The following is a 17,344-nucleotide window of genomic DNA, read 5'->3' as shown; positions in this document are numbered from 1 at the left end:
AAGAAAAATTATACATAAATAGACAATTTATGGGTTGAGGCAACTGACCAGATATGGGGAGAGGAAAGTAATGAAGAATCCATAATCATTGAGATTTTAAGTCTAGGTGACATATGGCACTCTCAACAGAAATAAGAAATCATTAGGTTGGGGGAAGAAATAGTTTAATTTGTTTAGTTTGGGGTTTCTGCAGAATACAGGTAGAACTATCCAGTAGATTAGGCAGATACATAATTTTAAATTTTCAGTGAATGGTTAGACTAAGAAATAAAGATGATACTAATCATCATAAAAGTGCTAGCTAAGGAGTTCCCGTCGTGGCGCAGTGGTTAACGAATCCGACTAGGAACCATGAGGTTGCGGGTTCGGTCCCTGCCCTTGCTCAGTGGGTTAACGATCCGGCGTTGCCATGAGCTGTGGTGTAGGTTGCAGACGCGGCTCGGATCCCACGTTGCTGTGGCTCTGGTGTAGGCTGGTGGCTACAGCTCCAATTCAACCCCTAGCCTGGGAACCTCCATATGCCGCAGGAGCGGCCCAAGGAATAGCAACAACAACAACAAAGGACAAAAGACAAAAAAAAAAAAAAAAAAAAAAAAAAAAGTGCTAGCTAAGCCAAGGGAGTGGGAAAGCTCTTCAAGAAAGAGGATATACAGAGAGAGAATGAGCTAAACCTTGGGAAAGGGAAATAGCCGAGGAGACAGAGGAGCAACAGTAATAGAGGTTAAGAGTAGAGCTAGACAATGAATAGAAGGTGGTGAAGGAGCAAGTGGTTGGTTGAGAGTGCCAAAAGCAGAAGAGAAGCAAATTTTCTAGTTGTTCTAGGATGGAGGACTGATCTGCTCCAAACTAGTCCATAATAGCTGTAAGTGGAAAAAATTTTTTTGACTATTGCAAAGTACTTTCTCCTAGGAATGTGTAATTTGTACTTAAAAAATCTTTGTTATGATTGCAAAATAATACATGATTTTTGTAAAAATTTGAAAAAAATCTAACTGTATAAATGATTTAAATAAAACTTTCCCCTAATGCTTACATCTAGAAATAACCAGTTTATGATTTCTGTGTATTTCCTTCCATTAATTTTCTTGTATTTTTCATGAAATTGAGATTGACATATGTGCACTTGCCAGCATTCTTCATAAATCATCCATGAGAGCACAATTCTGTCATGTATCTGCTTTTATCACTAAAATCATTTGATGAGTTCTCCATGGGTTTTTGGTAGGCACTGTCTTAATGACTGAATAATATTCCTTTAAGTGACATATCAAAATGCATTCTCATTCATATTTGTTTCCAAACCTTGACCTTATGAAATAATAATTTCTATCAAATTTTTTTGCACTTTGGTTTGTATCTTTAGGAATGAGTTTACTAGGTTAAAGCTTATGCACATCATTTTAAGGTCTTTTGATACATTTACCAAATTACTTTCCCTAAATCTATTGTAGTTTGCTTTTTTCCTTTGCAGATAGGATATTCCATAGTTAATGAGCAAAGTGACTCCTGCATTAACTGAAGGTTGTCTTTAGTTCTCCATCTCCCTGGGCTATCATTTTCCCACAAAACATTTTAATGAGCATAATTAAGAAATATTACCAATCAGTGCACATGGCAATAGTGTGTAATTTAATGTAGAGTGATTTAGGTGGTCTTGCACCACTCTTAACGTTTTTCAATCATAAATTATAGACAACTAATCTAATAAAAATCCCATACATACTCCTATCAAATGCTAAGGTCATTATCTAGTTTGCACCTGAAAAGGTCTGTAAAGCCTCTCAACACGGATGATAAGAGATATTTAAATTCACTTAACGAGAGCCAATTAAGTTGGCCTGGTCATATTGATCTTTTATTCATTTTTCTTTACTCATCTCTTGGTTTCCCATTCTTTAGAATCAGCTTCTCATGCCTGACTCATATAGAACTTTGATGATACGTTATTTGATTAAAAATAAATTTTAACATTAAAAAGAATGTCATCTTTTGTATAAAAAGGGGAAATAATATATATCCATATTCCTTTTAAAATGCATAAAACACTCTGGAAGTATATACAAGTACTTACTAAGAGTAGTTATCTGGGGATGTGGATGAACTGGTTTTCTTGTGGAGTAGATGAGAGATGGCGTGGCAGAGACTTTTGAGCTATGTCGATGTCTTATTCAAAAAATTAAATTAAAAAAATAAGATCAAGATTTTATGACTTTTAAAAAGCAAAGAAACATGTAAAACGATATCTATTGTGATTTTTTATGGACAAAAATGGAAAAACTTAAGTATTCATTAAATAGGGGAGGAATAATAAAATTATAGTATGGTCAAAGAATTAATAGGATTTGGTAACCACTTGAATGGAAGATATGGGTACCAGATTTCTAGCTTGGGTGGATGCTGTTAGCATTAGCTAGGAAAGGGTGTAGAGGAGGTATGGTTGTGATTTGTGTTTCTTTTCCTTCAGTTCAGGGGACATGTGTAGGAGGTGTTTGTGGAACATCTAAGTAGATATGTCTAGTAGGCATTTAAATATATGAGCCTGGAACTCAGAAGAGATTTCAAGATTGAATTTATAGATGTTTGAACTATCAGCATAAAAGTGATAGTTGCAGCCACATATATAGAGTGATATTGAAAGAGAGAAGGGGGATTGAAGACATGTTTTATTGCTGAAGACATTACTTCCATGGAGCAAAGAATATAATCAATATTATTTTATAAAATCATACATGATTTACAAGGTAGTCACTAGCATTTTTAATATTTTTACTTATTTCTACTTTATTTCTTAGGTGTTTTGTGCATTTTCATTATTCTGGGTTTAATAGAAAGACAGTGATTTGTGACTAGTTGGTGCTGGATAAGGGTTATACTATACTTTCTTGGAGTCAGGGATCAAGATTGTGAAAGCTTTAGCACTTGTAAATGCTAAATATAAAACCTTAGTATCTTTGGGTGATTGGGCCAGTTATTTTGAAGGTAGGCTTCAGGGCAAGGGGAAGGACATGGGAAAGAAAAGGGAATGGACATTTTATTGAGCACTATCCATGTGTGAGAAACTGTTAGGTGTATATATATATATATATATAACCCTACTTAATCATAAAAATAGATCTATGAGGCTAGTATTTTATCCACAGTTTACAGATGATAGAGCAGCCTCAAAGAGGTTAAGTGACTTACCCAAAGTCAATTCGAGGAAATGTATAACAAAAGCTAGTGCTTCTCAACCCTGCTGTCCATAACAGTCATCTGTGGAACTTTAAAAAAAAATACACAATCCAGGGCTCCCCAGGAGATTTTGATTTAGTAGCTTTTTTTTTGCCTTTAAAAAAATTATTAAAAAAATTATTATTATTATTATTATTATTTTAGTTCCTAGGGTATGGGTTGAATCAGAGCTGCAGCTGCCAGCCTACGCCACAGCTCACAGCAACGCCAGATCCAGGCTGCGTCTGGGACCTACACCACAGCTCACAGCTACTCTGGATCCTTAACCCACTAAGCAAGGCCAGGGATCGAACCTGCATCCTCATGGATGCTAGTCAGATTCGTTTCTGCTGAGCCACAATGGGAACTCTCTGATTTAGTAGCTTCTTGATGTGGCCCTGGACAATGCAATTTTATAGTGCTACAGGTGACTCTGTTGTGCAGATAGGGTGGTGGTTAAGAGCTCTAGATTCAGACAGGTTATGGTGTGAGTCCTGGCTTCAGTTACTGGCATTGGGCTCTTGGGCTAATTAATCTCTCAAAACCTCAGTATTTATTCATCTGTTAAATGAGGATTATAGTAGACCTACCTTGTGCCAATGTTGTAGAGATTCAAAACATGTGTGCTGAATAGTCTCCCATTTCCTCTCCAAATGCCTGCTCTTCCTTGCTCTATGTCCTGAGAGGCTGGCTTGTAGTGCCTTCATCAAGGGGTTGCCTTGCCTTCCAGCATGTGATTGGGTTCAGCCAGCAGGAGGTCAGAGGTTGTGAGGAGAGTGCGAGTATTTATTCTCCCCCAGTTTCTTCTCTGATAATTTGTCATGAGCTAGCAGTGGCTGTGTTTTTCTATCCAAAGTTTTCAAATAGCTCTCTTCTAGAGCTATACCTATAGCTCTAATATTTTCTGGATCCCAACAAATGCCCTCTCCCCCTTGTCTCTTCAGCAAAGATGGGAAAGGATTTGTGGCTATTGCTATTCCCAAGCGCTCCATCATCCTTTAACCTTGATCACCCTTTTGCAAATAGTCTCTTCATTAAACTCTCAATTATTCCATTTGAGTGTGCCATCTGTTTCCTACTTGGACCCTGACCGGTACTATATACAAAGTACTTAGCACAGTTCCCAGCACATATTAGATTCTAAATAAATGTTTATCATTAAAGAAAAAGTTCTGTGTAATATATTCTTCAAATTTATGTGTTCATTTTGTTATTTCCTTTGGAATTTATGCTTCATTTGGTTTAATTACAAGTTTAATTCTAAGTTTAAATTTAATTTCAGTAAAATCTTGCTTAGAATTCAGGTAACAAGGACACTCAAATAAGCAGTATTCATTCTCTTTTTCCTCCTACACTTTGCTTTTTAGAAAAGGAGATAAATTATTGGAAGATAAATTTACATTTAGGTTTTTAGAATGTTCTAGAATGAGTGGGCAGAATGTTTTAAAAAGATTTTCAATAATGGTACAGAATCCAAAGTAGATTTTTAGTTATTTCTGAAAACCTAAAATTTCCAATAATAGGATTCCCCATATTTTTTTCAGAATTTTGTCTGAAACACCTTTTTGTTATTATTTAAGCTAATTGTTAAACTCCAAGTGTGTGGTGTGTGTGTGTGTGTGTGTGTATAGCTTAGAATAGCAAAAAATTCAGATGTGCCAGCCTTGTGTTCTCCATTGTACTAAACTCTTTCATTAAACAACAAGAATTAGAATGTTGTTGTGGTCTGATAGAATGGAGGAACGGAGATAGGGTCATAACCAGCAAATAGCATCATGTGTTTTGAATTTTAGTTTCCATTCCACCTATCAATTTTAGGATATTAATTAAAGGCCATTTTGAAGAGTCAGAGCTTTAGGGAACACATGTTAAAATACAAAAATTATATTTTATACCATTATTTTATGGAAAGGATTGAAAGAAAGTGGTATCTTAAAGTGACATGTGATTTATTCTCCAAATATGGTTTCTTCTTTGTACTATATAAAATGAAGCTTGGAGACACTTACTAACTGGCAATGATAGTGATTTTGATTATTTTTAAATTTAATATCCTTTCCTATTATAGCTTATTATAAGACATTGAATATAGTTCCCTATGCTATACAGGAGGATCTTTTTGTTTATCTATTTTATATGTAGTACCTTATAACTGTTAATCCCAAACTCCTAATTTATCCCTCCCCTACCCACTTTCCTCTTTGGTAATGATAAATTTTGTTTTCTATGTCTGTGAGTCTATTTCTGTTTTGTAAATAAGTTCATTTGTATCACATTTTTGATTCCACAAACAGTGAAATTTATTTTTCTCTGACTTACTTCATTTAGTATGATAATCTCTGGGTCCACCCATGTTGAGGCAAATGGCATTATTTCATTTTTTTTTATGACTGAGTAGTGTTCAATTGTTTACATACTACATCTTTATCCATTCATCTGTTGATGGACATTTAAGTTGCTTCCATGTCTTGGCTATTTTAAATACTGTATGTATCTTTTTGAATTATAATTTTCTCCAGATATATGCACAGGAGTGGGATTGTTGGATCATATGGCAACTCTATTTTTATTTTTTAAGGAATTCCATTCTGTTCTATGTACTGGCTACGCCAATTTACTTTCCCACCAACAGTTTAGGGGGGTTCCTTTTTCTCTACACCCTTTCCAGCATTTATTATTTGTAGACTTTTTGATGATGATCATTCTGACTGCTGTGAAGTGATACCTCACTGTGATTTTGATTTGCATTTCTCTAATAATTAGCAAATGTTTACCATCTTTTCATGTGCTTATTGGCCATCTGTGGGTCTTCTTTGGAGAAATGTCTATTTAGATCTTCTGCCCATTTTGAGGGGAATATTTGGTTTTTTTTGTTATTGAGTTGTGTGCCCTGTCTGTATATTTTGGCAATTAAGTCCTTGGTTGCATTGTTTGTAAATATTTACTCCCAGTCTGTTTTTTTGTCTTTTTGTTTTATTTATGGTTTCCTTTGCTGTGCAAAACTTATAAGTTTGTTTAGGTCCAATTTGTTTATTTTTTATTTTATTTCTATCATTTTGGGAGACTGACCTAAGAAAGCCTTGCTACAATTTATATTGGAATGTTTTGCCTATATTCTCTTCTAGTTTTATGGTGTCATGTCTTACATTTAAGTCTTTAAGCCATTTTGAGCTTATTTTTTATGTATAGTTTGAGGAAGTGTTCTAACTTCATTGATTTAAATGCAACTGATCAGCTTTCCCAACACTATTTGGTGAAGAGACTGTCTTTTCTCCATTTTAGATTCTTGGCCTCCTTTGTCAAAGAGTAATTATCCATAGGTATGTGGGTTTATTTATGGGCTTTCTATTCTGTTTTATTGATCTGTGTGTCTATTTTTTTGTGCCAGTACCATGCTGTTTTGATTACTATAGCTTTATAGTACTTTCTGAAGTCTGGGATGGTTATGTCTCCAGCTTTGTTCTTTTTCCTTAGGTTTGCTTTGGCAATTCTAGATTTTTGTGGTTCCATATAAATTTCAGGACTATTTCTTCTAGTTCTGTGAAAAAATGTCATGGGTAATTTGATAGGGATCATATTAAATCTGTAGATTGCTTTGGGGAGTATGGCCATCTTAACAATATTAATTCTTCTTATCCAAGAGCATGGGATAACTATTTTTTTATTGTAGAAACCTCATTACATTATGTTGCATAATGATAGAATATTAACTTTGCTTGATGACTCCAGTCTAAAAAATGAGTCCAATTGGTAGGATATGTAAATGAGCAAAGTGAACAGTGATAGGCAGTCAGTATTTCTTCCTCTCTATAATTTTATACCAGACTAATTGCTATTTCCATAAAATCTGATTCATGGTTTTACATATGTTCTGCATGAATTAAGGAGATTTATTTACTTTACAATTTAAAAAAAGGATTATTTGTTTTCAAAGTGGTTCAGTAACAAAACATTCCTTTAAGTCCCTATATTTTCAAATGCATTTAGGTGTTTGTTTAGTGATTCACTGCTGGAAGTCAAGCTGAAAACCAAAGAGTTAGGAGCCACTAGCCTTTGAAAATCCTTCAGAAAAGAGAAAATAACTAAATGATTGTGCAGACCAATGGGAAATATAATTGAATCAACAAAAGTCCCATTTATTGATGCATTTTTGGAAGTTCAAGTCTATACATAGACCTCTGTCTTCTCTCTTGAGCACAGGGTTAGAGTCCAAGGCTTTCTTTCTTCTCTAAACCTGGGTCAGGTTGGTGATTCTTACAGACCAATACCTTCATGGGTTATATTCCTGTTTACTTGAATATTCTCTCTCCCTTTTATGCAATTCACTTTACATGTTACCATTTTAAAGATTCCACTATGTTCTGCATAAAGGAAACCTTTTTAACCTTGCTGAGCATAGCAGTTCCCAAACTTATTTTACCGTATGACCTCTTTTTTTTCATTATAATACTTTATTAATTGGTGGTTGTTCTGGGAATAGTTGTGATTTTGGTGTGCTTGTAAGAGGAGGTGAACTCAGGGTCTTTCTACTGCACCATCTTGCACAGTTCCCTCTCTCCCTATAATAACTTAAAACACCTAAAAGGATTTAAAAGAAGTCCAAAGAGCTTCTGGTACACTTTCCAGCATTACCACTGAAGTCTGTAGAGGAGGCCTTTATGAAGTTTATAAAAATTTTTTAAAAACACCCAGAGCTCCTGTTGTAGCTCAGCAGGTTAAGAACCCAACTAGTATCCATGAGGATGTGGGTTCAACCCCTGGCCTTGATCAGTGGGTCAGGGATCTGGTGTTGCCATGAGCTGTGGTGTAGGTCACAGATGAGGCCTGGATCTGGTGTGGCTGTGGCTGTGGCCTAGGCTGGCAGCTGCAGCTCCGATTTGACCCCTAGCCTGGGAACTTTATATGCCACAGGTGTGACCCTAAAAAGCAAAAAAACAACAAGAAACCCCCCAAACAAACAAACTAACCACTAAAGAAAACCCTGAGAACTTCTAGATTTAAACTAGTCTTTCAGAGCTCCAATAAGACCACACCCTCCTTCCAGAACTGGATTTAAGGAAGGCTTTAGTTTCCATGTGCTGAAGGAAAGCCTGCCCCTCTCAAGGCAGTAATATTACCCATTGCAGGACTAAGGGTGATGTATATTGTTTCTTGTGCTTAATGTAATAGCCTCCTCAACAATGTCAGCCTCACTACTACAAATTTCCTAGGAGAGTGTCCCCTAGAAAAAAGCTATAATTAGATTGAATTATCCACCTTCCCATAAGAGAGCTCCTATAGACTGTTTCTATCCCCCCCAAATTCATATGTAGAAACCTAATCCCCAATGTGATAGTATGTGGAGGTGGGGCCTTTGGAGCTGATTAGATCATAAGACTGAAGCCGTCATGAATGGAATTAGTGTCCTTATAAAAGAGACCCAAGGAGCTCCCTTGTTCTTTCTGCTGTGTGAGGACGCAGTAAGAAGTTGGCTATCTGTGAACCTGGAAATAGTTTCTCACCAGATGCCACATCTGCCAGTGCCTTGATCTTGGACTTCCCAGCCTCTAGAACGATGAGAAATTAATGTTATTTAACTATCCAGACCAGGAGTTCTCACTGTGGTGCAGCAGAAATTAATCCAACTAGTATCCATGAGAATACGGGTTCAATCCCTGGCCGCGCTTGGTGGGTCAAGCAAGGATCCAGCGTTTGCTGTGAGCTGTGGTATAGGTTGCAGATGCAGCTCGGATCCCATGTTGCTGTGGCTGTGGTGTAGGCCAGCAGCTGTAGCTCCAATTGGGCCCCTAACCTGGGAACCTCCATATGCCAAGGGTGCACCCCTAAAAAAAGCAAAAAAAAAAAAAAAAAAAAAGAGAGAAAAAACAAACTACCCAGTCTATGATATTTTTGTAGCAACCCAGAAGGACTAAAACAAGACCTAGGCCCATGACTAAATACATTCAAGCCCCAGGTAATCTTTCATTTCCTAGATTTCCTTAAACTGACCCAATATCCTACTCCTCCCTAATCCCTCAACCATTCTAATGATTATTTGTAACCCATGGTCTGCTATTGAAACTGACAGCACTAAGGGCCTGAACCTAGCCAGAACACAGACTGGGACTTGAACCCACATGCTGGGACTCAAACCCAGCCAAAACCCAGATTGGGACTTGAACCCATGGTTTTAAATTAGAATCACTCACCCAAGTGTCTGGACTCACTGAGGTTCAGATTCTTCATGTCTCTGTGCAGAAGGAATTCAGCAAGGGACAAAGTGATAGGAGGAAATAGATTTATTAAGATAGGACACTTGTGAGAGATGCAAGCGGGCAGGCAAGGAGGCTCTCCCCCAAGGATCCGGAGGGCTATGGTTTTATCATCCAAGGGCAGTCGGGTCAGAAAAGATTACCTCTTCTTTCTGGGAGTAGCAGCTCCTCCTTGGTATCTGGTAAGGTGTGTATTCAAATCAGCAGAAGGGAGGTCCTCAAACTCCTGCCTTTGGTCTGAATCTGAATGCAGGCCTCATCCCATCTCCCACCCAATGACCTGAGGCAATTCTCACATCTCCACTAGTCAAGCAAGCCTGCCTTGTTCTGATGGCTTTTTTGAGCCATTTATTAACTTACAGTGATCTCCCAAAGTCCCCTAAGTTTCCCTCTTTATCTATGGTCCCTTATTGGGACATCAACTACGCTTGCCTACTCCATCCCTATCACTATGGACAATATCCTTAAAGTTTGCAACTGCATCTATGAGCACCTTTTTCATTTTTGTCCTGATGGAAACCTGACTTTCCTTGAAGATATAACTTGTCCTGAACCCCTTGCAAGTGGTGCTGTTTTTTTTTTTAATCATATAGTCCCCATTTCTCAGGTTTTTCCACTCTTGTCTTTCAAAAACTTAATCTCTACTGAAACTCCAGCCATCAGACCAACTGTTATCAACCATTTGGAGGTGGGCTCTAACAGGAGTCCTCCTGGCCAGTGTCATCTGAATCTGTAGAATAAAACTGAGTTCAGGAAAGGAAACAAAAAAAGCTTGATTCTTTGATCAAAGAATCGAAATGTGCAAGCTTGCCCTACAGAGCACACACACTCCTTGCTGCCAGGCACTGGGCAGGGCTGCTTTATAAGGTTCTGGTTGGGAGGGGCGGGGCGGGGCGGAGTCCTTGTGGGGAAGACACAGCTGTGCTGCATTGGCTGGTTCATCCTCGCTTCCCCAGAGGCCCACCGCCGCTGCCGCCATCTTGAACTGAGGTGTCTGCGGTAGTCTGAGGTGCCTGGTGTGAGGCCTCTGTACACAGCACCTTGTGAGCAACTGAAACTAGATGAAGCACAAAGGAAACAAATGGAAACCAAAAGGTCAGACTTTATTATCTAGTTTCTATTGTTATTCCTAGGAAATTGTTAGTGGGCTTTGCCAGTGATAAATCCCTCATCTGTCTTTTGTCCTGCTTCTCATTGTTGAGGGGTGCTGAGGGGTGCAGGTCCATCTTTTGTAACTGCTTCCTGCTGATTTGGGGTGTTATCATAACCCTAGGTAGAGGAGCGGAAATTTTCCCAGCTGCCTTTATATGTGTTTGTCCCCAGGCCTCAGCCCTGTTTTTATTCCTGAGCAACCATTTGTTTGACCTTTTGGAGGGAAAGGAAACCAGACAATTTAAGATACATGGCCCAAATATTAGCAAGAGAATGATGGTCACATGTCAAGTTTTCCTAAAAATGAAGCATTTATGTTTTTGTCTGGCAAGAGTGTGCCCTGATGTTGAGGCCCACTACTGGGGCCCAAGTATCCCTAGTCACACTTTTGTGGTTTTTCGGAAGAGAAGTTTAGGTCAAAGAGAGGTTCACATGAGTAGTCAAGGGGTCCATTGCCCCAAATTGTCTCTCGGAGGTTGAGACTGGGGGCCTCTTCACTTGATGTCCCCACGGAGTTATCATCCTGCAGCTCCAGAGCAGAGGGGTTTAGTAGGGTCACCAAGAGGGTCACTCTCCAGGAGTGAGCTGATTGTTGTGAGTTGCCAGTTTTCCAGGTTTTTAGGTGCACGCAGTCTGGTTGCTGGAAGGGATTTAGGGCCAGGTTTGGTCTGTGGGTGTGGGCAACTCCTGGTTACTGTATTCCATGGCTTCCCCTACCTGGAGGGCATACTGTGTTCTATTTTGAGGAGGTTAAGGTATCCCTTTTCTGAGTTTTGGGAAGTGAGTACCATACAGGAGTTCAAATATACTTTCACTTATCACTTGGAGCTAACCACATGCAGAGCAGGGTAATCGGAAGCAATTTTGAGTTTCCTTACATAGCTTGGATAAAGCCTGTTTCAAAGTCTGATTGGATCTTTCTACTTTTCTCAATAATTGGGGTCTCCAGCCTGAATGCAAGGTCTATTTTATGCCCAGGGCATTCGTTATCCCATTCATCACTTGAGACACAAATGCTGGACCATTATCACTTTGCAGGGGTGCTGGGAGCCCAAGTCTGGGGATTTGAGTAATGCCTTAGCCACTTCAGCTACCATTTCGGTCCTAGCAGGGAAAGCTTCTATCCACCCAGATAATGTGTCTACTAGCACCTAAGTGATAGCTGAAATTGCCCACTACTCTTGGGATGACAGTGAAGTCAACCTGCCAGTTTTCTCCAGGATATGTCCCTCTGGTCCAAATGAGCCTTATCTTGGTGGGGGTGGGGAGTTCTAGTGTTGGGATTGCTCATTGTGCAGATGGGGCATATCTCCATTCTCTGATAATACCAGCCAATTATATAGGGCTTTCCTCCCATGGTGAGTTCTTTAATGAGCCTCCCTGATGGCTCGACAAACTGCAGTTTGGGAAAGAAGTATTGCCCATTTCATTAACTAGCCACACATGGCCTCCTAGATCTCTATTGAAACCCCATTTTAGGGCTCTGTCTAATTCTTTCTTTGTGTAGATTGGGGAATAATTGAATGTATCTGGCCTTCAAGGTATGAAGGGTAGTTGCCAAGTTACTGGTTCTCCAGGGCTGCCCTTTGGGCAGTTAGATCTGCCTTGTTTCCCTTTATTACTTATACATCCCCCTTTTGGTGACCCCTACAATGAATTCCTGCCATCTCTTTTAGAAGCTGCACTGCTTTTAAGAACTGCAATATCCTTAAGCCATGTTTCACCTGTTTATTCTCCACAGTAAGCATACCTCTTTTCTCTGAAATAACCCTATGTGCCTGTAGGTTGGCATACACATACTGGAATCTGTGTAAACATTTAAGATCTTCCCAGTCCTGAGCTCTAAGGCTTGGGTGAGGGCTATTAGCTCTGCCTTTGGGGCAGAAATCCCTGAGGAAAGGCTTCTTGCTTCTATGACCTGGGACTGGGAGGTTACTGTATCTCACCAGCCTTTTCACCTCTCCGTTAAAACTACTCCTGTCTGTGTCTCTTTGGCCTTTAGGAGAGGCTCACTTCCTATGTCAGGGATACTGGAATAGATGGATTGTGTCTGTGATTTCTGTACTGTCATGCTCCAGGGACCCCATTCATGGGTAGCAGGGTGGCAGGATTTAGCGTGTGACAGATTTTTTATCGTAGCCACTGGGCTGTCTAAAAGCATAGCCAGAACTTGAATCCACCTTCCAAGTGGATTCTTTTCCTTTACAACCTGCTAATGCCTGAACCTGGTGTGGAGCCCATATGGTGATTGGTTGACCAAACATTGACTTTTCAGCCTCCTTTAGCAGGATTATAGTTGTTACTACTGCCTGTAGGCAAGGAGGCCATCCCTTAGTGGTTTGATCAGATTGTTCAAAGAAATCAGCAACCAAATGAGTAAAAGATCCCAGTTTTTGAGATAACACCCCCAGGGCAATTCGCCTTTTCTCTTGGTTATAAAGGTAAAAGGGTTTAGCTAAATCTGGGAGGGCCAGGGCAGGGGCCTGCAGTACTTGCTTTTTCAATTCTTAAAAAGCCCCTTTGCATTCTGAATTCAGCTCAAAATGGTCATCATCCTTTGCTTTCAACTTTTCATATAAAGGCCTAGCTATTAGACCATAGTTAGAGATCCAGGAAAAACCTGGCTGTCCCCAGGAAACCTCTAGTCTGTCTTCTAGTTTTAGGAGGGGCAGGGCTGCAAGTGACTTCTGTCCTTTCCTGGGGTAGGCTTCACTGACCTTCTGTAAGAATGAAGCCTAGATAGGTCCCCCTAGTTTCTGATATTTGAGCCTTTTTCTTGGACATTTTAGATCCTTATTGGATACGTGGTTCAGAGTGGTTACAGTATTGTTGTCAGAAGCCTCCTTAGTAAGGCTGGTGATCAGAATGCTATGTACCTACTGGAGGAGCATTCCCACCCAGTATACCCCACTGGATTTCTTTAGAGAGAGAATGGGGATATTAGATGTTGACTGGCATGGTCTAAGAAGGCCCCACTGGGGCAATACCCAACAAGGCCTACAGATAGAGTACTGTTTTCTATTGAGCCATGTATGTCCGGGTTTTAGGTGGACTATCACAGAACTGGCTCCTACAACTTGTCCCACTCATCCCTAGGCCCAGGCTTCGGGATTTATTCTGGGGAGGTCAACTTGCTCTGTCCAGGGAAATTTGTCCTCAGCCATTAACATCACCATCTTGTGCCCTTTGTCTAAAGGGACACCAATCTCCAGTTTGTCTCCCATTAGTTGGATAGTAGCTCCCAATTATGTAAGATAGCCTTTCCTAGCAGTGGTATAAGGGCATTCAAGAACCTATAGGAAATAATGGGTGAGAGTATGTTAATCTAGTTTGCATTCTAATGGCTCTACAAATTCCTGTTCTTGGGTCTTCCCTTCATAATTTTACAACCCTTGTGGCTGAGTTTACCTGATCTGGTGTTCAGAGCTAAATAAGTGATACCAGTGTCAACTAAGAATTCAACAGACTTTCCCCCATGTCCAGTGTCAGCTGGGGCTCTTCTGGGATCAATTGGAATGCCAGATTAGGAGCCCCTGACCCCATCATTTGGACCATCTGCCTTCCAGTGTAGTGGCCAGGATTTGCCATTTCCATCCTCCTTCAGGGGCAGTGAGGGCATTCCAGTGTCTCATTTACATATGGCACACTGGTTGGATCCCAGTAGCCTTGGCTTTCTATCCCTTGGTGGGGGTGGACAGCATTCACCCTAGTCAAAAGTCTCCTTGGGCGGTTAGTCTGGAGTGCTGTGCCAGCTGATAGGTATTAGAGGGCAATAGCCAGTAGGTGGGTTTACCTCCAGGTCTTTTTATACTCTGACTTTTCCTCCCCTATGTCTCTATTATTAAGCACCCAGTAGGCAACCTTGCAAAGGCAGGAGGTAAGGGTATCTGGTTTTATTTCCAGTTTCTGATGCTTATGCCTAATGTCAGGGGCACTTTGGGAAATGAAATATGACCTCAGGATTGTATTCCCTTCCAATGACTCGGGGTCAGTTGTATACATTGAAAAGCATTCCATAAGGTGTTCTAGAAATGTTGAAGTGTTTTCTTTGGCTCCTGATGATTTCCTTTATCTTATTCCAATTGACAAGTTTCTCTCTTGCTGCCTGGATTCCCTTTAGGATCATATTTTTATAATGAGTCAGCCTCTGTCTTCTACTCCCTTCTCCATTGTCTTGGTGGTTCTCGTTGGGTTTGTTACCTGGGACCGCTTGATTCCCCAGTCTGAAAATAGCATGACCTGCATTGCTTCTGTTCTCTTTGTCTGCTTCCTTTCAGACTTTTGAAAAGGACGTGGCCTTTTCTTCCCCCATTAGGAGTTAATTGAGGAGGCTCTGGATGCCATACCAGGTGGAGTCATGGGTCTGAAACATTCCCTTAATCAGGTTCAGGAACCCCTCTGGATCTTCCCTCAGCCTCTTATTATGATTTTTCCAGTTTACAGATAAGAAGTAGTAAATGGGACGTGTACCTGGATTAGCCCTCCATTTGGCTAGAGGCCTCCATCAAAGGGAATACTTTTCCTGGTGGGTTGCTTGACCCCGGATAGTAATTAGTCCCATTTTGCGTAGTTGTTGGGCTGAATTCTGGGATGGTAGTTGGCTTGGAGGGGGCCCCTTGGGCCTGTGGCCTAAATTGGGACATTTGAAGGAAGTGGGTAGGGAGGGAACATGAGGAGGAAGATTAAGGAGGAGATCAAGGAGACTCAAAAAGGAAGGGCTAAGGACTCAGTGGAGGAGAGCCCACATCCATTTTGAAGACCTTTGCATTGATATAAAGCCTTAAAAAACTGGACATAGGAAATTTCATCCCGTTTCTTTTGCCTCTGGCATAACAGGTCCAGTTATAAAATGGTGTTGTAATTTACAGACCTATTGGCTGGCCAATTTTTTCCATCTCTCAGCCAGTATTGGGGCCAGGCTGCATTACATAGGAAGATTAAGTGTTTTGGGATCAGGGAATGATAACTGAAAAACTTCCAGGTCTGCAGGATGCACCTTAACAGGCTATCCTTTGGTATGATGTATGTTTTGTTCCCCATAATTTAAGTGTTCTGTTTTGGATTTGTTTCCAGCTACCAAGAGGCAGGGGTTGTATGTGTGCAGCTGGAATGACTTATTGCCATGCAAATGCCATAAGATTTGACCCAGATAAAATTTCTGACTTGGAAAAACTGGAACCAGGACCAAATTGTTAATGGATTCCTCAAAAGACCAAAATGGAAGTGTTCAGTTGGTATGGATTGTGATATAACTGGGCGTCCCCCTTGAATTTGTAACAGCTTATGCTTCATATAGTTAGTCCCTTCTTAGTCAGAATGTGCCGCAGGAGTTTAGATGGGACTTTGGTCAGGCCAGAGCATCTTAGCCATGTTAGTTCCTGACAAACTTGCTTCATTAGGGAGCAGCACAATTGTCTGAAGGGAGGGTCTTCTCTTCTCAGCTGAAAAGGAGGAGTTTTTGAAATATCCACCAGGTAAGCAAGCTAAAGGCAGGCATGGGAGATTCCCATGGGGGTTCTCATCATATTTCTGGGGTAGCTGGTATTCTTTGCTGATATTAGGAGGAGAGCCCATGGAAACTTGATTGATAAAGAATCACCCAGCATTTGCCTTAGAAGCAGAGAGAGGAGGAGAGGTCAAATGGTATATTTTCTTGTTCTTGTCAGTAACTCACAGGGCTTCCCAATAATGGGGTTCCTGGTCTTGCAGGTGGCTCACAGGGCTCCCCATCTTACTTCAGAGAAACTAGCACTGACCAGAAGAGGTCAAATCCTTGGTCGCATACCTACCTTGGGACCCTTGCACACTTGGGCATCCCTGGTGCCTTTTCCTGTTTTGTCAGGTGTCCTTATTACCTAGGCCTTTGCCTGGTCTTGCCTCTTGACTCACGGGGCTTGCCACTTGTCTTTACCAAACCAAAAGTGACTATGGAGAATGTTACTGTTGATCCCTGGAGGTCAATGAGAGGGGCAAAAAGCTCTGGTGCAGCCTCTACTGCCTCATATGGGGTCAAAAGGACAGTGCTACTGGTGAGACAGTGGGTGAAATTGCTTGCTGTGGCTCCCTCTCACCCACAGGTCCCCACTGCCCCCGGGTGTCCAGTACCATGGGAAGGCTAGCCAGAAGCAGTGAGCAGACATGTGCGAGTTTCAGTCTCCAATCCCCAATGATGCCACAATATGATGCCTGAAGGGGGCACAGACCAGATTATTCTGGGGGCTGTACTGTGTGTGCACCACACCTGATTATTAGGTTATTGGGCAGAGTTGCTCTGAATTTGGCTGAAGGCTGCTGCCATTCCACCCCATCAGAGTGTACTCAAAAACCAGATTAAATCATTTTTACACAAACATCCCAAAGCTCCTCCCATCCTCCTACTAGGGTCAGGGCAAGCCTGGAACCTACTGGATAGGTGGAGGCAAAAAGACCATGGTTGGTGCCTTCATGGTTGCCAAAATTTACCAACCCTTTTGAGTTAGGCTTCAACAGGGATTCTCCTGTCACAGGTTACAATATAACAAGACTGAATTCAGTTCAGAAACAAAGGAAATCTTTATTCTTTGATCAACAAATAGAGAGACATGAGCTTGAACTCTAAAGTACATGCTCTCCTCCAAAAGCCATTGGTGTAGCTGCTTTATAGGGCTCTTGTCAGTGAGGAGGCCAGAACAAAGTTCTTGTGGGTCAGGCACAGCTGTGCTGCTCTTAGCACTCCAGATGGAAGTACTGAG

General features: G+C 40.8%; 1 long non-coding RNA gene across 1 annotated transcript in view; it reads left to right on the top strand.

The window, feature by feature from the left end:
• LOC110257741 overlaps positions 10,447 to 17,344 on the top strand; it is a 68,930-nt gene continuing 62,032 nt past the window's right edge. Inside the window, exon 1 of the long non-coding RNA XR_002340681.1 lies at positions 10,447 to 10,556. This is a non-coding gene — a long non-coding RNA (uncharacterized LOC110257741). The remainder of the gene's footprint in view (positions 10,557 to 17,344) is intronic.

The sequence above is a fragment of the Sus scrofa genome, chromosome X (genome assembly GCF_000003025.6).
Source record: "Sus scrofa isolate TJ Tabasco breed Duroc chromosome X, Sscrofa11.1, whole genome shotgun sequence".
Classification (NCBI taxonomy): Eukaryota; Metazoa; Chordata; class Mammalia; order Artiodactyla; family Suidae; genus Sus; species Sus scrofa.
The sequence above is the reverse complement of the archived record's forward strand: the minus strand, read 5'-3'. Positions and strand labels throughout refer to the sequence as shown.